Source organism: Podarcis melisellensis (genome assembly GCF_964234715.1).
Source record: "Podarcis melisellensis genome assembly, chromosome: 11".
Classification (NCBI taxonomy): domain Eukaryota; kingdom Metazoa; phylum Chordata; class Lepidosauria; order Squamata; family Lacertidae; genus Podarcis; species Podarcis melisellensis.
The window spans coordinates 30,494,607-30,514,864 of NC_138543.1; the positions used below are offsets into that span (position 1 = coordinate 30,494,607).

Genomic DNA, 20,258 nt, shown 5'->3' on the forward strand with positions numbered 1-20,258 from the left:
CTCTGGGTCACATGCATGGGCATAAATAGGTCCCTCGAACCGTTTGGACTGTGTCTCATTGGCCAGATTGCACCCAGCTTCGAGGGACCTACCAATCAGGTGTTGTGGCTGACCAATCATACCCACCCACAACACAGGGTGTCGGTTTTCCAGGTCTCACCGCAATACGTGCCCCCTTTAAGGGAGGACCCGATTTTCTTGAGCAGTTTAAGGAGGCTAACAAGAAAAAGAAGAGACTTCTACCAGTGCATTTTTTTTAAGGAAAAAGGTGCTAGCACTCACCATGAACTTGTTACAGTAAATGCCACACTTTTAACATTTGTGGGGGAAGAAAAACCAACACTGGCTTTAACCACAAGGCAGCCAGATAAGAGTACAATCAATTGCAGCTCAAAGTCCCATCACAGATGCTCAATATGTGTGCAACCATACCAAGTTCCTCTAGGTAAAGGATGAGGAACGCTTTGCCACCCAGATGTTCAGGGACTGCAACACCCATCTTCCCTGACAATGCTGGCTGTGGTTGATGGAATTTGGAGTCCAGTAACATCTGGAGGACCACAGGCTTCCCATCCCCACTCTACATGATCTGTTGGTTCCCTTGCCATCTGTTTATTTACAATGCTCAGTAGTTATACATTGTTCTTTTCACCCTGGAGGATTTGTTTTCCAGTTCTGCATTAAACTGCAATGCTACTTAGCTAAAATTAGAATCAATGGGATATGAAACTGTTGGCATATTGTGTTTTCTACTCATTGCTGAGCTTCTTTGCAGTAACAAAAGATTAAAAGCACAAAAAGTGTTAATGCAATACAGTTGAAGGTCCACAGACAAAACATTAGGCTACACCATTGTAATAATAGCAAGCATTACGGTTATCCAACTTGTGCTCTATTTGTATAATAAGAAGTATTGCTTATTGTGTGAAAGTTGAAAACAGGATTTAAATAAACACCAACACATTATTTTAAATTATTTTAAAGAAATAAGTGAGGTCCTGATATCACACCAGAAAGTATTGCTACAGTAGGATTTTAAAACATCACACGAGTCACCTTTAAACAGAGTATGGTGAAGTCATGCCACACAGAATTATTTTCTAGATTATAATTTTCTTATGTTAAGAGATAATATATGAACGGAAATGCTATATTATCATTCATGTCATTGGGGCTTCTAGAATATTTTACCTTGACAGTGGAAACTCATGATTAGCAGAAAATCAAAATTTCAGCCCAGGAAGGTATCTATCCATTTTGAAAATTTCTGTTGATTTAGCCATAATCAAAATGAAACAAAAAGGTAGCCTATACTCATAAACACTAGAACATTATTTAGAGGATATTGTGCAACACTGCATATGATGCATGGTTAAAACATGAAATAAATAAATTGTTGTTGTTGTTAATCTGTTTTTTAAAAAAATCTGTAGGAAAAGTATTGACGTTTATTTATTTATTCCATTTATGGATTGCTTCCTATGGGGCACCTCAAAGCTATTATATTTGCTCATTATGTATATATTAAGAGGAATGCAAGTTGAACCATTGTGCACATTCACTGGGCTTCTTGAAGTATGTCCATATAATCTTTCCATGAAGAGGGACCTAAGTATATTTCCCAATCAATATACATAATTTCCAAAGGGTCTTGGGGAATGTGTATCTCTCTGCTGACAGTTTTACATTCTCTGAGAAATGTGCATATTCTCTGGTCCATAGCCACAACCTCCAAGAAGCATGCCTTTTTTCCAATTTCTTGTTCAGAAGTGTGCAAGGTGTGCTCCCTGGGCTGCTCCTGTCCCACTGCTTCATGTTACATCACCCACAGCATACTGTCCCACAGAACAGCTGGGCAGTGGGTGGGTGGGGACGCCAGACTTGATTGTCATGGAGCAGTGAAGTCTAGATGTAAAAATATTTTGCTTTTATGAGTCACAGTCATCTTAGAAGAAGCATTCTCTCTTGTATGTGAAAGAGAGCAGAATGACTGTACTAATATGGTGCTGGCCATGCCAGGCAGGGCAGCAGCCAATGCCCAGGCAATCAGCAAGGAACTGTCCTCCAAGAGGAGCCTCTGATTGGCCCATTTGAAGCTGCCGTCTTTGGTGGGAAGCCAGCTCCTCAATCCCACTGACTGTATAGGAATTCCCTACCAACCTCCAGTGAGTGAATGTGTTCTGGCTGCCGGGGATGCAGGCGAGGTGCGAGGGGCCCCAACTGTTGCCCTCTGCGAAATTGGCGAGCGGCCTCTCTACTAATATGGTGCCTGCCTGAGGTTTTTGTGGTAAAAATAGTTTAATTACTTGCTTGCAAAATAAATAAAACAATTCACCCTTTTTTAATTGATCGCACTAACAGCAGTTAGCATCAGCAACAGTAGTAGTTTTGGATTGTATCCAACTGTGCACCTTTGCCAACCAAAATATTTTTTCAATCCAGAGGAGTTCTGTGTGAGCAGAAATGAGGGGAAGCCATTTTCACTGAATCTAGTGGAGCCCTTGCTCTCCAGATATGCTCCACAAGGCTGAAGAATCTTTGGAACACCATGCAAGTTGGTGTGGGGTGCTTTAAGACAAAGGTGGAATACTATAATGTAAAAATTATCTCCCTTCCTGTCCATTCACAGGAGCCAATGCTGAATCAAAGGGCCTTTTTTCAGAGAAGAGACACAGTTGGATACAATGCATCAAAGTATATAGCCTGTCAACATGTCTTGAAAAATCCCTTAAAACATTTGAATTTTGTATTGTTCTATGTTTATATTTTTGGAAATCAAATAAAAAATATAGAAAAGAAAGAAAAATCCCTTAAACCTTTGCAGCACATAAAATCTACATATAATAGTCTATCTGTAAATCAGATAATTACAGTCTTAACTTTTACTTTCACCGCTGTGGTTTTGGGGCAAAAGATATTAATTTAGATGTGAAAGTCTCTTCACCATGAAACAGATTTTCTGCTGTATAATGTTGTAGGAACCTAAAATCCTAATGTCCCTTCAATGGTGTTTCTAATGTCACAGTGTGTGATTTTACACAGGCGTGGTCATAAGACATATTTTGGCTTAAATCTACGTCCTTGAAGAAGTCTCATTGAATTGTATAGGCCAATATAGCACTGTAAAGCATGTATTTGTCCAATAGAGTTTTTTTAGACTGAGCTGTAAGATGTGAATTTCAAGTCACTCTGGGTATGATCTAGCTTCCTGGAAAAGGTGTGTGGAGGGCAGATTGCAAATTGACATGAATACTCTCACTGTAAATTCCAAGCTTTCCACAGTGAAAGTCTTCTGCTTGTTCAGAACTCTCTCAGTGTGTGCACTGGGATTTTCTTGTGCACACAGGAGATGAGGGTTTGGATTGAGGTGTCTAATATATCAAATGAAATCATGACACCTTGAGATATGTATAGATAGACAGATAGACATGCGATTGTGCCTGTCTCTCAGTATGTCTATATAAAAGTAATTATACTTTAATTGCCCTTTAACAGTTTATCATAAATGCAACACTGGTATTCTGGTCTGGTAAACTGCTGCGGCTGTTGTTATTTAGATTTATATCCCACCCTTCAAAAGGAGCCCAGCATGGTAAATACATCAGCACGAAAACTATCCATTTAAAACTTCCAAAAACAGTGACACCAAACTTCAAAAAAATATTACAAATGGCTAAAAGAAATTACCTACTCTAAAAACTACCATTTTAGGACTGTCAGGAACAGATGTTCCAGCCACTAAATACCTGCATGAACAGGAATGTTTTTAATTTTTTCCTAAAAGTTAATATTGTGGGAGATTTGACACACCTCACTAGGGAGGACATGCCACAGACAGGGAGCCACCAACAATATGGCCTTGTCACATATCATTGCCGCCAGGCCAGGGCAACCCCCAGTGGTGGCACCTCCAATAGGGCCCAATTGATTGTGGGGCCCATAAACACCAACTTGAAAGAAAAAATTGGGGGGCTGCCCCTGCTGCCCACCATTCTCTCCCCCCCCCCATCCCTGCACTCAGCAAAGTGGTCATAAGATCCCAACACTTCGCATTGGTCAATATTTTTATGGTAGCACCCAAATCTCTGCATGTGACAGATAAACTAGGAGACACTCTTCATTCTGGCTTTTTTGCTTTCCACGTTTGGACAATGTGGTCTTCACAGTTGCTTAGACTACCTTAGCAGACACAGACCACAATACAAACCTTTCTCCATAATGGTGTTAGTTCTGTTTTTAAAATACCAACAAGTGACTGAGTGAAATCTTAAACTATGGTGGTTTTTTATTTTAAAAAATTAAGGATTCCTAGGCTTAAGGTTTTATTTGAGTTTAAGTTTTATTAGCTGTCAATGTAAGATAATTATGTCAATAAAGAAATGTCACAGAAGAAGAAGTGAATGCCATGTATATCATGCACAGAACTGAGTCAAAATTACAGAGCTTTCTCTTTTGTAAAAGAGAAGCTTTGTAAAAGAGAAGAAATGAAAGGCAGAAAACCTTGGGTATATTAAAATTACCCATTGGCAAAGAGACTGCCTACAGCCCACTGTAGCTGAACTTATCCTGAGGTAAGGTGTTTTTTTAACAGATGTATTGTAAGCTTTGGTTTCAGGAACGTCGACCCTGACCACAGTAGCAAGGGCTCATGGGAAAAAGTAATAATAAGATTAATTATGGTTCTGCTTGTAATGAAAGAAGACTTATTGACAAGGAAGAGAGGATATATCTGGGACAGGTAAAATTTGAAAAAAGAGATAAAGACACTGGTGTCCAAACTCCCTTTTTTATTTTCTTTCTACTGATTTAGAAAAAGAAAGAGGGGAAAATGAGTAAATTGGGGTGGAGGCAGAATCCATGCTGCCCAACATACTAAAGCCAAACTGTGGAATTTGCAATTTGTTACATCAGGCTGCAAGAGGTCATTGGGGGGAAAAATCAGCGGGACTTTCAAAGAACTGGATATAATTTTATAAGCTTTTAACATTTGCTCTTATGTGGGTGAGTAGAATGATACAAGGGAGTTTAGACCAAATGCATTAGGCAAGGAGCTGATTACCTGCTGGGGTTAGCAGGGAACGGTATCCCATGTCATTACTCAATTGGCTAGATGGATTATGAAAGGTGTCATCGTGCATGCCTTCAGGCAACCAATGTTCCTTGGCCCTGCCAGAGGCGGATTCTACACTTAACAGACAGGAAGTAATTAGCATCCAAAGCTGAATATTACTTAAACTGATTTTTCCCTTCTGGTTTATACATTCTTTTTGAGGAGATAACTAGAACAGCTCAGAGCAAAGGGTTTAATTTTTTTTTTAAGGGGGAGGAAAAAAACCCAGGGCATTAAGCATTTTACTTTGCTTCAAACTCCCTTTTCCAAAGATCATCCTGACCAAGGAAATAAGCTACCACTTTTAACAGCCACAGAAATGTATGGTCACCATTTAAAGGCTACGACATGGCTTGCTGATGCCACTGCCAAATTAATTTCCTCTTATTCATTTAACACCCGACTCCATTGACTTCAGGAACCAAGGTAAGATAAGTCAAATCTGATGAGGCACTTACTAGAGATGAGTGTTTACCCTTCCAGCATGATAGCATCTGTATTTGAAATACTCTAGCTCTCTGTGCTAGCCTACTGTCAGACTCTATTGACAACACCCTTAATTGTTGGGTTCTCTGCATTACTGTGCTTCTCTCTCTTGCACACGTATATTTAATATATCCTGCTTCTGCTTTCAACTCATCCACAAACCTGTCAATTTCCAGATATGCTGCTCTCCCTCTGAATGTCTACATTTCTGATGATATTGAGATAACTCACACGAAAGGTATGGCATCCTATTTCAAATATGACACTGTTCAAGGCTGCCAGCCTATTTCAGGAGTTGTATGTGTATGGGTTTTTTTCTTTTTTCTTTAAAGATGAGTTTATCCACATGGAATGATATTTCAACAAAAGCATGTGGAAACATTAAGGGATGACCAACTCAATAGTCCTGGATGGCTTCCACTTACATGAACATTATTCCCAGTAGTAAATAGCGATTATTTTTATTTTCACAGCTTTAGCCTCACCTCTCCTGCACATTATTATTTCGCGTGCAGCTTCCTATACAAATTGTGGGGGAAATAATGAGTGATATTGTTTACAATAGGATTATTTTCTGGTCACTCTCATGACAGCATACTTTTTTTTTTGTTTTTACGTTTAATATAAGTGTATTGCAATCCCACACTGTTCTTCTGTTTAGCCTGGATGTCTACAAAAAGCAGGTAGAGAACATGAGGTGCAATCCACATTCCTTTGAGTCCACCATAGATTCTGTTTTATACATAATAAGCACAGGAAGGCACTCACAACCCTTTAAACATTAAAATAACAAGAATTTTATTTCATGGTTCTTTCCTTCTGCCTGCTTGTGTGGCACTTTCACCACTTAGACACTTTATATTATCATTAAAGTAAACCCACTGATGTCCCACATCACATTGAAGCACTATGGTGGCACAAATCACATTGTCCTGAATATGCCTTATGTCACATGAGAAGAATAAAACTGTTCTATAGATTCCCTTATCTAAAGTCCCTCCCAGTTTCTTATGGTGAGTTCATGCACAGTGAAGGCAACATGTATTAAGATACCCAATGTTATGTGATGTCATCACACTGTGAGGATCACTGCCTCCAGAAATGGTCATCATAGATGTGGTGTGCGCAAGTGTGGGAGATTATAAAATCCACATCATAAGGAGTTTGGCCTTACCATCAGTCTGTCAAAGACCAGTATGCTGGGTCAAGACATCGCCAGCACTCCATGCACCAGCATTGATGACCACATATTTGAGATATTTGAGGTGGTAGACAATTTTGTCTACCTGTGTTCCCTCATAACCATCAGCTTCTCCATCAGTGCTGAGCTGGCCAGGTGTACTGGCAAGGCAGCTATGGCAATGGCTCACCTTTCCCAAAGGGAATGGGAGAATGCTAACAACCAATACCAAGATGGAGGTCACCAGGTAGTGAGATGTGGGCAACTTAGAAACGTCAGCAGCGACACCTCAGCACCTTCCACATGTACTGCATCAGGAAGATTTTGGAGATCACATGGCAAGACAGAGTCTCAAAGAAAAACTGGTCACCAGTCATGAATATTTTGAAGGAAAAAGTCAACGTTTTTTCCTTCAAAGTTGCCCTTCATAGCTATTGCCATACAAATGAATGCATAGAGGAGGGATGGGAGTGGCTCAGGGTCTCAGTGTGCTATTTGAATGGCTGTGGAACCAGATCAATTCACCTAGTATAGGTTGTGATGCCAAACAGCATAGCATGGAATTATCCCCCCCCCCCGGGTGCCATTGTGCCACTTTCTGCTTACACTAAAACAATACAGAAAGGGGCAGGATAAGAATGCTGAACTGGACTATCCATAGTCCTCTAGCTCTTTTCTCCCCCATTGTCCTGCATGCTGAACAGGTTGGCTGTCAATGACTTAAAACAACTAGAGAAAAATGAGAATTTGTCTCTGCATTGCCCTCCATTTATTTTTGCATTGTCTCATCTGTCTTCTATTTATTTTTGCATTGTCCTCCATACTGAATAGGTTGCCTGCCAATGACTTAAGCCGCCCATAAACCTTCCAAAATATATCAGAATCCACACAGACCCTTCCAAATGTACAGTAAAATGAAGCATTGTATAGCTACATACCATTCTAGCCTCTTTGTTTCCCTCAGTTATTTTTGTTTGGGTCTTGTTTAAGACATAGAAGAAGACTGCTTCTTTGCAGTTATTTAAAAAGCGATTAAAGTGCACACAATAAACACAGAAAACACAAAGAGATCTTATTGGCATTTCCCTTAATTTGTGGAGGTGGAGGAACGGCCTGGAAATACTCTTGCCGACAAATTAGACAGATCTAAACAGCTGTAAAGAGAATAGCTAATTATGTGATTTAAATGACTCCATATTTATTCATTTCATGCCCCATCATGTCATATACATCTGTAATCATGTAAAGACACATCAGGGTACATTTGGAAAGCCCTGCAGGGTAATTTTATGCACAAATCCCAGAAATAATGACATTTATGAAAAGCTCCAACATAGCCTATTGTGCCGTACACATCAAGGTGGTATTACTTTCTCCATTCTTAGGGATTTTTGCCTTCATCCCATTCGAAATCATGTTCTTCCAAAGGGTGTGTGTGTGTGTGTGTGTGTGTGTGTGTGTGTAAGAGAGGGAGAGAAGGAGAGGGAGGGGGAATGGATGTTCCAGGTCTCTTCCTGCATTTTTTCTGTCTCTTAACACTTAAAAACATGGTTAATGTGGCATAAAATGTCGGAAACAGCCATTTTTAATTTTCTGGAAGTGTGGCTGCTTAATTTTAATGATCTGATGGGTGTGTGTTTTCCTGTTCCTGTGAACATTTGCAGTCTGCTTTGTCAGTTAACAATGACCATATTTTGCAACAGACATGCATAACATCTGTGTTTTCTTGATGGTAGTACAGGCACTTATATATTGCCAAAGAAAAGGAAATGGATTACCAAGAGAGAGAGAGAGAGAGAGAGAGAGAGAGAGAGAGAGAGAGAGAGAGAGAGAGAGAGAGAGAAAAGAACAAGGTGCTATAATATAAAATTTCAATCAACACGCATACATACAATCACTCACCCAATCTCACTCATTCCCATCTACACAACTGCTACAACCATTCATTACCTCAAATATTACCTCTGTCAACCACTCAAACAGAAACCACTCACACTCAACAATATTACGCCCTAAATAAAAAGGGTCATTGCCAAGCATACATGGGTAAGATACTTTAAAATATCTGAAGCACTAATGGACTCATGGTCCACACTGGCTGAACTATGTAATACTCCTCTATAAATAAATATGATACAAACCTCTATAGTGGAGATGCCTTTGAGTAGGCCATATATGTGCCTGCCACATCTGCAGTCCAGGGGTTCACTGCTATTGGGCAACTTCAAGGTCCTTGCTGTCCTTTCTTATGATTCATTGTCTTTAAATCAGACCTGGACCAGATAGCCCTTCAAAAACAGGATGCTTCAAACAGAGGACTGTCCTCTGCAAAGTAGGACACAGGACTTCCCTATCAAATTGACTGCACTAGAAAATGCTATTTTGCACTGTCTGAAATCACATTTAGCAAATTTTGGCTTTTTTGTGCATTTGAAAAAGAAAGGGAAGCTAACCTTAACTTTGATACAATTGTACATTGATTCTAGAAAAAAATGCAAAACCGCAACTGTCCTAAAGTATGGTTCTTAGGTGCTACACATTTTTTCTCTCTCTGAAAAGGTGTCTTGTGAAACTACCATTCGGTACCTCCTCCAGCAAGCCCTTCTCTTCCTCACAAATGCAAATAAACCCCACTGCAGCTGACCATAGACAACCAACCACACTCTGGGGCCCCAATCCCTCTCACAACCAAGGAAATGTAACAAGGGACTAGAAAGAGAACCTATCCAGTTGACGCTGACACAAAACCCCACACATACACTGTAAAAAAATTAAATTTCACCACCACCCCTCCTCTCACCACCCCCCTTATTCCTGACCTTATAATGTACTTGACACTAATGTATCATAGCAAATGTAACTGATCTGTAGGAAAGAATGTACAACCAGGAAGAAGAAACAAGGCATTTACTTTTGTAAACCAAAAAAAAAATCTTTAATAAAAAAGTATTTAAAAAGAAAATTTTCCCCATGATTATCAAGCATCTTTATTAGTTTAGGAAAGGAAGTCTGTTGTGCAATTAAGGGCTCAATTTCACTGACTTCAACATAAATTGTCATGCCTATTATTCTCCCTAAATGCTTGACCATGGTTGCATTGTGCTCATCATTGAAGGTCCCTCTTTATGTGCCTTTATCACGAAGTCCGGAGGGTGGCAACACAAGAATGGGCGATTGCACAAGTGGCTTCCTGCTTGTGGAATGCTCTCTCCAAGGAGGCTCGCCTGGTGCCTTTGTTACATATCTTTACATATACAGCCTTGGTCCTGTATACCTGAAGGAGCGTCTCCATTCTCATCATTCAGCCCAGACATTGAGGTCCAGCGCCAAGGGCCTTCTGGCGGTTCCCTCTCTGCGAGAAGTGAGGCTACAGGGAACAAGGCAGAGGGCCTTCTCGGTAGTGGCGCCCGCTCTGTGGAATGCCCTTCCATCAAATGTCAAGGAAATAAACAACTACCTGACTTTTAGAAGACATCTGAAGGTAGCCCTGTTTAGGTTTTTAATGTTTAAAGCTGTATTGTGTTTTTAATATTTGATTGGGAATCGCCCAGAGTGGATGGGGAAACCCAGCCAGATAGGCAGGGTATAAATAAAGAAACAAGTATTATTATTATTATTACTATTATTATTATTATTATTAAAAACATTACAGTGGTACCTCTGGATGCGAACGGGATCCATTCCGGAGCCCCATTCGCATGCTGAAGTGAATGCAACCCGCATCTGCGCGTGCGCGGGTCGTGATTCTCCGCTTCTGCACATGCACATGACATCATTTTGAGCATCTGCGTATGCACGAGCAGCGAAACCCGGAAGTAACACATTCCGTTACTTCCGGGTCACCACGGAGCGCAACCTGAAAATGCTCAACCTGAAGCTACTTCAACCTGAGGTATGACTACTATACTCTTCTCCCAGGCCTTTGGCTCATTAAACAATATATTATTTTGTGTGGAGCAGGGTATTGCCTTTGTTTGTTATTATGGTATATTTGTTTTGTATATTGTAAACCACCCTGTGATTTTTGAATTAAAGGCAGTATCAAAATTTGATTAATAATAATAATAATAATGTTCTTTTTCTCTGCATTTTATTGTTTGTTTATTTATTTATTTATTTATTTATTTATTTATTTTTGTATCGGTGTTGTTGTGATACAAGGTTAAACCTGAACTTTTGGGGAAATGAGCTCCACACTAGTTTTTAACTTCTTAGTTATAGCATAAACAATTTTGTTTGTTTTATGCCTTTTGGTATCCTCTTGTTCACTGCATCGTTAACATCTTTTTTCCCCCTCTTCTGAAACAAAAAAATTTCATGCCTGGTTTTCTAGCTAGATTTTCTGTTAATTTGTCTTTTACATAGCCCATTAGCACTCTGCATGGAGGAATAGTAAAGAGGAAGGTCACTGCCTTCCCTTTCCCTCAGCCTGGCCCTCACATCTTCGCCACCAGTGGGTTGTGGGGGAAGTTGGCTGGCACTATGTACCTCCCTGCCAAAAAATAAATAAATGCCCCAGCTTAAAATGTGGCTGCCCTATTGTCAGGGAACTGCCATCGGAGCCAGAGGCGGAGGGAAGGCTCCAGAGGGATGCCGGAGAGGGTCCCAGTAGGGAGAGAGGCAGCCCATCTGCTGGGGAAGGAAATCAGCGTAGCACCAGTGGAGAAGGGGGGCAGATGGGGGAATTGGCGAGGGGGCTCCAGGACTCCTCGCCGGAGACCAGCGGGGAGAGCATGGGTCCTCTGCTGCCCACACCCTCCTTGTGCAGAAGACTTCCGCGCAGGAAGAGTAGGAGGAGACTTGGCGTCAAAGAACTTCTTTGCTGGAAGAAGTTCAAGAAACGCCCACTGACGGATTCTGCCAGCGATTGAGACAGCCACAGGTGAGTGGCTGTCCAGACAGAAAGGGTTCACCCAGGTAGCCCAGCCAGGTGTGGCGACGATTTATGCATGAGCAACCTCTAGAACCGTTACACCTTTCTAACAAGGAAAACTGACGGCAGGGCTAAGGCCCACCCTCTCATAGGAATTTGGTTTCATTGCCCAAACTAGCACATTGAAGCCCACTTCTAAGGTGCCTACAGCCAACTGGTGAAAATCTACCTCACTATTTGGAAATCACAGCACTAGGGCTTTGGAAATCGCTAATTCAAGTGGCTTGGAGCTGAAAAAATCATGTTGAGTTTAATGTTCTTTACTGTCATCTATTGGTCTAAAGACCATCTCTGCTGAAACAACAACAACAAAATTGCAACAATGATATTGTACAGCTGAGATGCCGTCTGCCAACAGGAAATCAACGAGTGCTGTCAAAATCCCATTCAAAAACAGAATCGTAGGCCACTCTGAAATTCGCTTTGTTTCCACTGTGTCTTACTCTCCCCACAATATGCAGCGGTTCCTAGGATTTCCAGGTATGGGCAAAGTTGTAGTCATTCTCAGGCTACATTACATATTGTCACAGAAGAAGAAGAGTTTGGATTTGATATCCCACTTTATCACTACCTGAAGGAGTCTCAAAGAGGCTAACATTCTCCTTTCCCTTCCTCTCCCATAACAAACACTCTGTGAGGTGAGTGGGGCTGAGAGACTTCAGCGAAGTATGACTAGCCCAAGGTCACCCAGCGGAGATGCGAACCCAGTTCACCAGATTACGAGTCTACCGCTCTTAACCACTACACCACACAGATCTCAATAGGGATCATGCAGAAAGAACTTTGCCTAGTCGTCTTCCTATCTTTTGCTTTAGATACATCAGAGAATGTAAAGGACTGCATACAGTTCCTTCACGTCCTGTGCCACATGTAAGAGAGCCCAAGATGTGTGTCAAACTGTGAGCCATGATTGGTGCCAACGGTATGTTTATTTGCTAATGGAAACAACAGAAGCAAGAACTAAAATGACATACCCAAAGCACCACAGCAAGGGGGAACCCATTTTGGGGATTTTGAAGTACCCTACCACCCAATCAATAATTATTGATGATAAAAACACTATTTTTTTTTCATTTAGTCTGCATAAGAATCAGAATTGTCCAGAGGCAGAGAGGAAGACTAGAAATGGTCAGGCTGGGTTAGTGTGGCCCATTAACAAGTATCAATCTTCCAAATGGGAACAGAGTTTCTTATGTGGATCAATAATAGAACAAAGGCTGCAAAGTGCAATACACAACAGAAAGTTGCTACATAAATTATCAATAAAAAGTAGGCATTTCAACATGATTTTTTTTTTAAAAAAAAAGTTTTAAATGCCTCATGGAAAATCACAGTTGTGTTTTTTTATATATATAAAAAATCAAATTCTACCAACGTATATCCTATTTTATAAAGCTTTTAAAATATACATAAATAGGCAATAATTGTAATGCTGTTTTAAAGTTTTTAAAGCATTTTATCTTTTCCCTTGGTAGAAAGCAAGTGTATCACATATATATAACAATCTGTGAGATGGAAGCATTCTGCATATCTTTTGTTCTTGCAGAATTGTGCCAATACTAAGTTGAAACATTTTTTAATAAGACCTGCTCTGCTTGTGAGAAGAAAAGCTCTAATAATAATTTGAACTGTTGGTATTTAGAGTAACTGAAATTATATGAGTCTGATCAGCTATGAAAGTCTGGATATGCTAACAATTCATTCATTATGGTAAAATGCCCCCCACCCCATTACAGCTATTTTTCTATTGTTAATAATCTGTCAGCATTTTCATTTCCAATCCTGATTATCAGCAGTTTGCAGAAAAATGTCTCCAAAAGTACTCAGATTTTTGATGCTGTCAGAAGAAAATAGAGAATTTTTTTTTTGCAGAAAATTAAATGACTACAAATGCATTATGGAAGAATAAAATGGTGTGTTAATGGTTTGAGAATACTTGCTACATGTCAGTATTCCCCCCCTTTCATGGGAGGAAAAGGAGAATAAAATTCACCCAAATTTCACATATTCCATAGCATTGTTTTATTTCAAGCACCCTGGTGGCTTGCTTGTGTTAGTTAACTTGCCTTGGGTCACTAGTATTACTCTGAAAACATAAGGCCTTGTTCTCTTGGGGTATAGCGCCATAAACATCTTCAAGAAAGCGCAAGTGGTAAGTACTGTGTCAGTACTGACACATTCTTCACTCAAGTCCATGACAACTATTGAGGTTGTGCTTAAACCTTTAGAAATCCTAAAATGTGCCGTACTAAGCAGGATGCAAGAACTTTGGGCCAACATAGTATTTGTTCCTTTTCAATGGGTTTTGGGGTTGGTTGTTTTTTTGTTATATGTATATATTGTACATCACGATCCACCCACATTATGGATGAGGGAGAATTTTGGTTCAGTTCAGATTTATAGGTGAACTCATGTAATTCATACTTTCCAAAACAATACACAACCTGAGACAGTCATCCTTCAAAATTCCCATTTCACTTAATTTTTCAGGGCAGTTCTCCAGCAAACTAAAGAGTACAAAAATGCATACGGTGGGGTAAAAATTCACATTCATTCATTCAACCTTTATTGGCATGATTTGGACAATAAAAATCATAAGAGAGAGAGAGAGAAACCATGCATAAAACATTGGTAATCCAGACATATTAAACACATAAAACGTACACATAAAGACTCAGCAGTCACCACTAAGTAAAATATAAGTAGTTTCAAATTTGACTTTAAAAATCTCTGCCAAATTCACATATTAGTCAAAATAGTGGTTTTGCAAAAATGTGTACATTGGGATAAATTTCCACTAAAATGCTGGTAGATTTTAATGTGAACTTCTTTAAAAAATAAATTGCAAACCGATGTGGAAATGTGGAGAACCATATTTAAGAATGGAAAAATGAGAAACTGAGAGAAACCAAAATTGACAGATTTGCCCCTCCAGTTTTCTCTTGATCAACTGAATTTGTAAAAGTCCTATTTTCCTTAATGGCCACCCACCTGTAAAATGGAAAGCCTTATCAAATATAGGAGATCAATAAAACAATGTGTGGGACCACCCTAAACAAGTGAAGTATTTGGTTGCAACAGGAAGAACCGCAGGGGAACTATGGAATGGTCTGTTTCTGTTTCTCATTCCCACCCAGGGCATATGGCCAAATCCCTTGATCAGCTTGATTATCAGCTATTCACAGTCACATCATGCATAGAGCTAGTTAGAAGATACTCAGAAGTGAAAATTTTCCAGGAATTTTGAAGTCTTGCCCATGAGATCTATAAAGAACATCTGAACAGCAGAAAACATTTTCATGCTGAAAATTCAAGCCTTGTTCTTTCTGTATTGGCCAGACACTGTAGTCTTGGCTGGAGAATCTATGTATGTACAAAATGGGCAGCTCCTGTTCATTGTAAAATTTATTGGAGCCAGCACCTCTGTGTGGCAGAGTCTGGGATGAGAGACCTTTGTGCTCAAGGAACTTTCTTTTCCATAGCGGGCACTATGTAGCGGGGTGGGGAAGGTTTCATATAAGACTCAAAGACAAAGTGAAATAATCATCTCAGTCAATAGCCATTAACGACCTACAGTATCACAGAAGCACCATGCAAAAAAACGAAGTGAGTATATAATTGCCTTTCTGAGATTTTATCATTGTTTTAATAACACTTCCTTTTAAGAAGGGTTTTAAGATCAGATGGAATAAAGTGTTCTTTTTCTTGAAGATCCATCATCATATTTGCAATTCCAGTTCAGTTATATGGTGAAAAATCTTGCAGCATGCCTTGTGACAGAGAGTTCCAAGCCTAGCTGTTTTAGAGTTGTCTGTCAAGGCCATGCTTTTCTCCCTAAGATATATAAAGCCTGGCATTCATTCTCCTATTATTTAATGCTGTGCTTAAAAGAAGAAGCAGGTCGGAAGAGCCTTATTAATGTCAAGACAGTAATGCTAATTGCACTCTTCTTATTTCTTTGGTTTCCCCTCCCCTCTGTAATTATATTGTGAAACAAAAAATGAATATTCCCATTGATTATGAAATATGGTGCCTAAAAGCATTTAGTTCATCTCAAATGGAAAAGGCAGAGTATTGCCAAAAGGGGGATATATTGTCTCCCATATGTTGCCAACCAACCTCCAAAATTTCTGCTTTCAACCTATACAACCTTAAATGACTCAAGCCCGTTATATTTACAATCATGTATTCTCCCATAGGCCCTTCCGTGTTCAGTTAGCTTATTTATTTATTCATTCGTTTGTTTGTGTAGTTATTTTTTCAATCACTTTCTAAACCACTTAATATTTTAAAATTTTAAAATACAACATAAAAACACTAACATGATATCCTAAAATCAGAGGTTCACTAAAATGGTACCATAAAACCAGACAAGGACAGACGTTCAGAGCAGTCTTATGGCTTAGCGAAAGACCAGGCAAAAAGATGTCTTCTTACGAGATGACTGAAGCAATGAATGGATGATGCTTCACATACAGGAATTCCCTGACCATTGGCCATGTTCACTGAGGCTGATGGGAGCTTCAGTCCAACATCTGGATTGGCTACCTTGGTCTTGGTTCTTAACATTCCCCTCTACCTGATGTTTCTGTGCTCCTAGGCTGACTGAACTTCCAGCTGTGGCATCTGCTGGGTCCACAGCTACTCTGTATCCCGACCTCTCTTCCTTCTCCAGATGAAGACAGATCTCCACTACAGTGCATGTGTTTGTGTGTATATTTACTTTACATTATTCTTACCTACCCCAAACCTTAGTGATGAGGTGCAGGATGAAATTAAAAAGAACAAACTCCTAGTGAAAGCCTAATATTTAACATTGAAATATAGTTACAACTTCAGTTTATCAAGGAACTATTACCACAAACATTATCTAGTGTATTCTGGAGGTGCTTTGGGCATATTGAGCTCACTAAATTCTCCTAAACTCATGACAAAAATATTAATCATCAAACCTTATCAACGTGTCTGAATTCTAGACTGTTTTGCACGCTGTGAATTAACAGTGAAATCATGCTCATGTTTCCTTAGATGCCATGACTTTCCAGTAGCATGGATGCCCTCCATGTAACCCAGTAACTGGATGCCCTCTTCTCTTTCTCCTCCAATAAAACATGTATCAGTCTCTACAGCTACAGGGGGTGCTGTAACTCTCTAATGGTTTGACTTTACTCTTGAAGGTGCAATCTCCCACTGATTCCCAAGACAGATGCATCCCATGCATCCCAAAATTCCTTAGTAACTACATTTCAGATTATAGTGTTATAGCCAATGGTGTACTCCCACTCAAAAGTCATTGTCTTTGCTCAGTCATGCAATGGAAAGGGCTTGTACATGGGGCACTTACAAGAAAGCTCAGAATCTTTCTTCTGAGAAGGTATCACCTTCCCATATTGCGACTGACACTCTAGAGTGAATTGTAGAAGCATTCCCATTGTACTTTGCCATTTCGATTTGGAAAATGTTCTTGAATTAGGGTGATCACATTTTCATTGTAGGTTGCTGGATACAAATTTCACAGGATCCAAGTGGAATGTTTTGTTCCTGTTGCTGGCATCCGCGTCCTAAAATATTCACCTGTCTCCCTACCTGCAAAATTATCTTGCAACATGAAGATGTATAGTATCTTTCCCATTTACCTGCTGGTACAGCAAGCCTTAGGACTGGGCCGTTGGTCAGGCCAAGGTCTCACAGGTAGCTGGAACAATTTGGATTGATTCAGAGTCATAGGGAGTGTTAAAGAAACATAGAAAAATACTGTACATGTAATTTGATTAGATTTGGATGTCTAATGGGTCATATTTAACTTGTCAATCCAAGCACTATGGTGCTGATGTAGAAACTGAAGTGGAAACAAAGTGTTAATTTGCTTTGATTTTATTTTTAAAGGTTTGAATGCTTACATTATATAAAATCCTGCATACAACATTTATAATTTTTGTAGTTTATTTTTATTGATATTGAAAACAGCTATAGAGAGAGTGCACATGTACATGTTGGTGTGTAATACACGTATATAAACTGCCATAGCCACACTCTCTATTTAAAATGTCATGGTGTTTATTACAGCTATAAACATCTAATGGTTGAGTATTGAATACACGGTTGTTTATTAAATCCGACAATATTTAATTAAACAATTCTTCTGCTTTAAATATAACATTTTCTCATTTTCTGTAATCTTAGAAGGGATTTTCATTGTTCTCTTTTAAACCTTTGAAATTTCCATCAGTTTCCCTTTCAAAATTCCATGTGCTGAGAAATTGTAGCGGGGGCGGGGGGGGGGTGACATGACAAGCAGGTAATTAAATAAATGTTTTGAAATATCCTTGTTATGGAGGAACTCCATTCAGTTTGTGTCTTGGAATATGTCTTTTGATTCCATTACAACGAAGAAAGTGTAATTAAGAAAGAAAGAGAGTTGCCCCAGATAAGTAAATCAATAATAATAATAAAAAATCACCACCAAATTGATTTCCTCTCTTGGGATTTGTTTTTCTCTTAGATTCATGAGTATGGTTATTATCAGACCTGGGAAGCTCTTTCTCTATTCTCTATTCAAATTAAGCATCACATCATTAGAGATTCCTAGATAAAAGAACACACTACATCTGCACACATCTGCATTCTCAGCATCACATTACTGTGGTATACCAAGCAATTGCAATGTGTACTCCTTTTTCCGCAAGGAGCAGTGTTAAATTATCACCTAAATACAAAACATATCTTTGGTTCAAACCCACTATCAATGCCATGCTTTTACCCACAAGATTTATGACATGTATCCAACCTACCAATTTTGTACTGTTTCATGGCTAAATGAGTGGAGTACGTTTAATGCATGCGATGCAATATTCAAAACAGTGGCTGCTCTTTATTATTTCTTGCTTTAGATCTGAATGATTATCACCGGTATCCTCATTTTTGTGATCCTTCTGGATCAGAACCTTTTCTGTTAACCACCTGGTGCTGTGATGCTCTGCTCTAAACTGATTAATTTTACACAAACAGCATAACACTACAATCCCTTAACCTCAAGTGACTATAAGGTAAAATGGGAAATGGTATTTAGTGCTAACAAATGCATTGTCCTCTAATTTCTCAGGGCCCTTAGGCTTTCATTAACCCATTCCATCTTCAAAGCAATAAAAGGTCCGTTTCTTTCTCTAAATGCCATTCATAAAAACAAACAAAAACACCCTTCGTTCCGTGAATAAATACATCCCCCTGCCAAGCCCATATTGGCATACACCGAAAATTCTAATGATAAAGTACAGTAATAAAGAATATAGTGCAGGATGTAAGATCACAGTGTTTGGTAATCCATGTTGTATGAGTTCAATGGCATCTCATTTACATGTTGCTCATGTTTATGCAAGTTACTGGCAAATGCAGCAGTAGTGGCCATTGCAATCAGCTATACAGGGAAAGGCTGCAAATGGCAGCTACTGTCTACATAGTAATACATTTTTTTCCATTTAGAGACAAAAGCAGCAACCAAGATATACAAATATCTGGCAGGAAAACCCAGTACAATTTGCTTTGGGAGTGAAAACAAAAAAGAGAGAATCACATATTTTAACACACACACCCTCCTGATATGTTCAACCCAGCCTTCTTCTCCTTTTTTTTAAAAAAGGGGAAAAAAAGAAACGGCTTTTATGTTATAGGAATTCTGCTGGTGATGAAAACACCATACAGCCAATCAAACTGTGATGCTATAGAGCCATCCAAAGTAGAAGCCTAGCTAGTGTTTAAAATAACCCTGATGAATTATTCATTGAGAGTTGATGTTTATGCAAATTTCCGAAGCGTATGCCCACCTGACCGCCATGGGTTAATGATAGTAAGGGGGGGGGGCAGAAACCCAAAACCATGCATACGAAAACCAAAACCTAAAGCAAACCACCAATCTTTAAGCATTCTCCAGAACCTATATAATCAAATGATAATACTCTTTCATTAAATACATAAAAAGAATTACAACCCTTACCTGCTTAGCTTTGTAGGGCCCTCAGATTTTCTGGATGAAATAACTGTGGTGCAACCAATAAAACTGAACTGAAAAGCTGATTAAGGGCACTTACTTAATGCAAAGCCACTCACTGAATATTCATATGATGCCTGTGTTTATGCAAATTAAGGCAAAAGAAAGCCCAAGGGGATTGGTTGCCATAGACCACAAATACTGTGTACAGCAGGAAGGGGGGGGACTGAGAGAGAGAGAATGGTAACAAATAAATCTTGAAATTCATAGCTCGGAAATAGCAATGTGGAGTAGAGTAAAATATTAGAAGTCTAACATGAATTACTGTTTTAAGGAGCTTTATCTAATCATATCATTTTAGGCCTATCAGATATTTGCCTGCCGTGCAGTAATCTATAATTATCATCATTCCAAGAGGTGCTGTCAGAAGTGTGTTCAACGTTATTTATTCTGTAACTATTTATGTAAGCAAGGTCCTTAAGCATATCAAGTAGGGGGGGGGAGAATCATAATTACAACAGAACTGCTGGTGTAAGTACAGTGGGAACAAAACCCATAGGCAAAT

General features: G+C 39.3%; 2 long non-coding RNA genes across 11 annotated transcripts in view; one reads left to right on the forward strand and one right to left on the reverse strand.

The window, feature by feature from the left end:
- The window catches only part of LOC309380362, an 82,310-nt gene extending 62,496 nt beyond the window's left edge, over positions 1-19,814 (reverse strand). For all 5 annotated transcript variants that reach the window (XR_014172874.1, XR_014172875.1, XR_014172876.1 and 2 more), the window contains exon 1: positions 19,700-19,814. This is a non-coding gene — a long non-coding RNA (uncharacterized lncRNA). The remainder of the gene's footprint in view (positions 1-19,699) is intronic.
- The window catches only part of LOC309380349, a 563,851-nt gene that overhangs the window by 402,917 nt on the left and 140,676 nt on the right, over positions 1-20,258 (forward strand). The gene's annotated exons all lie outside the window — the stretch shown is intronic.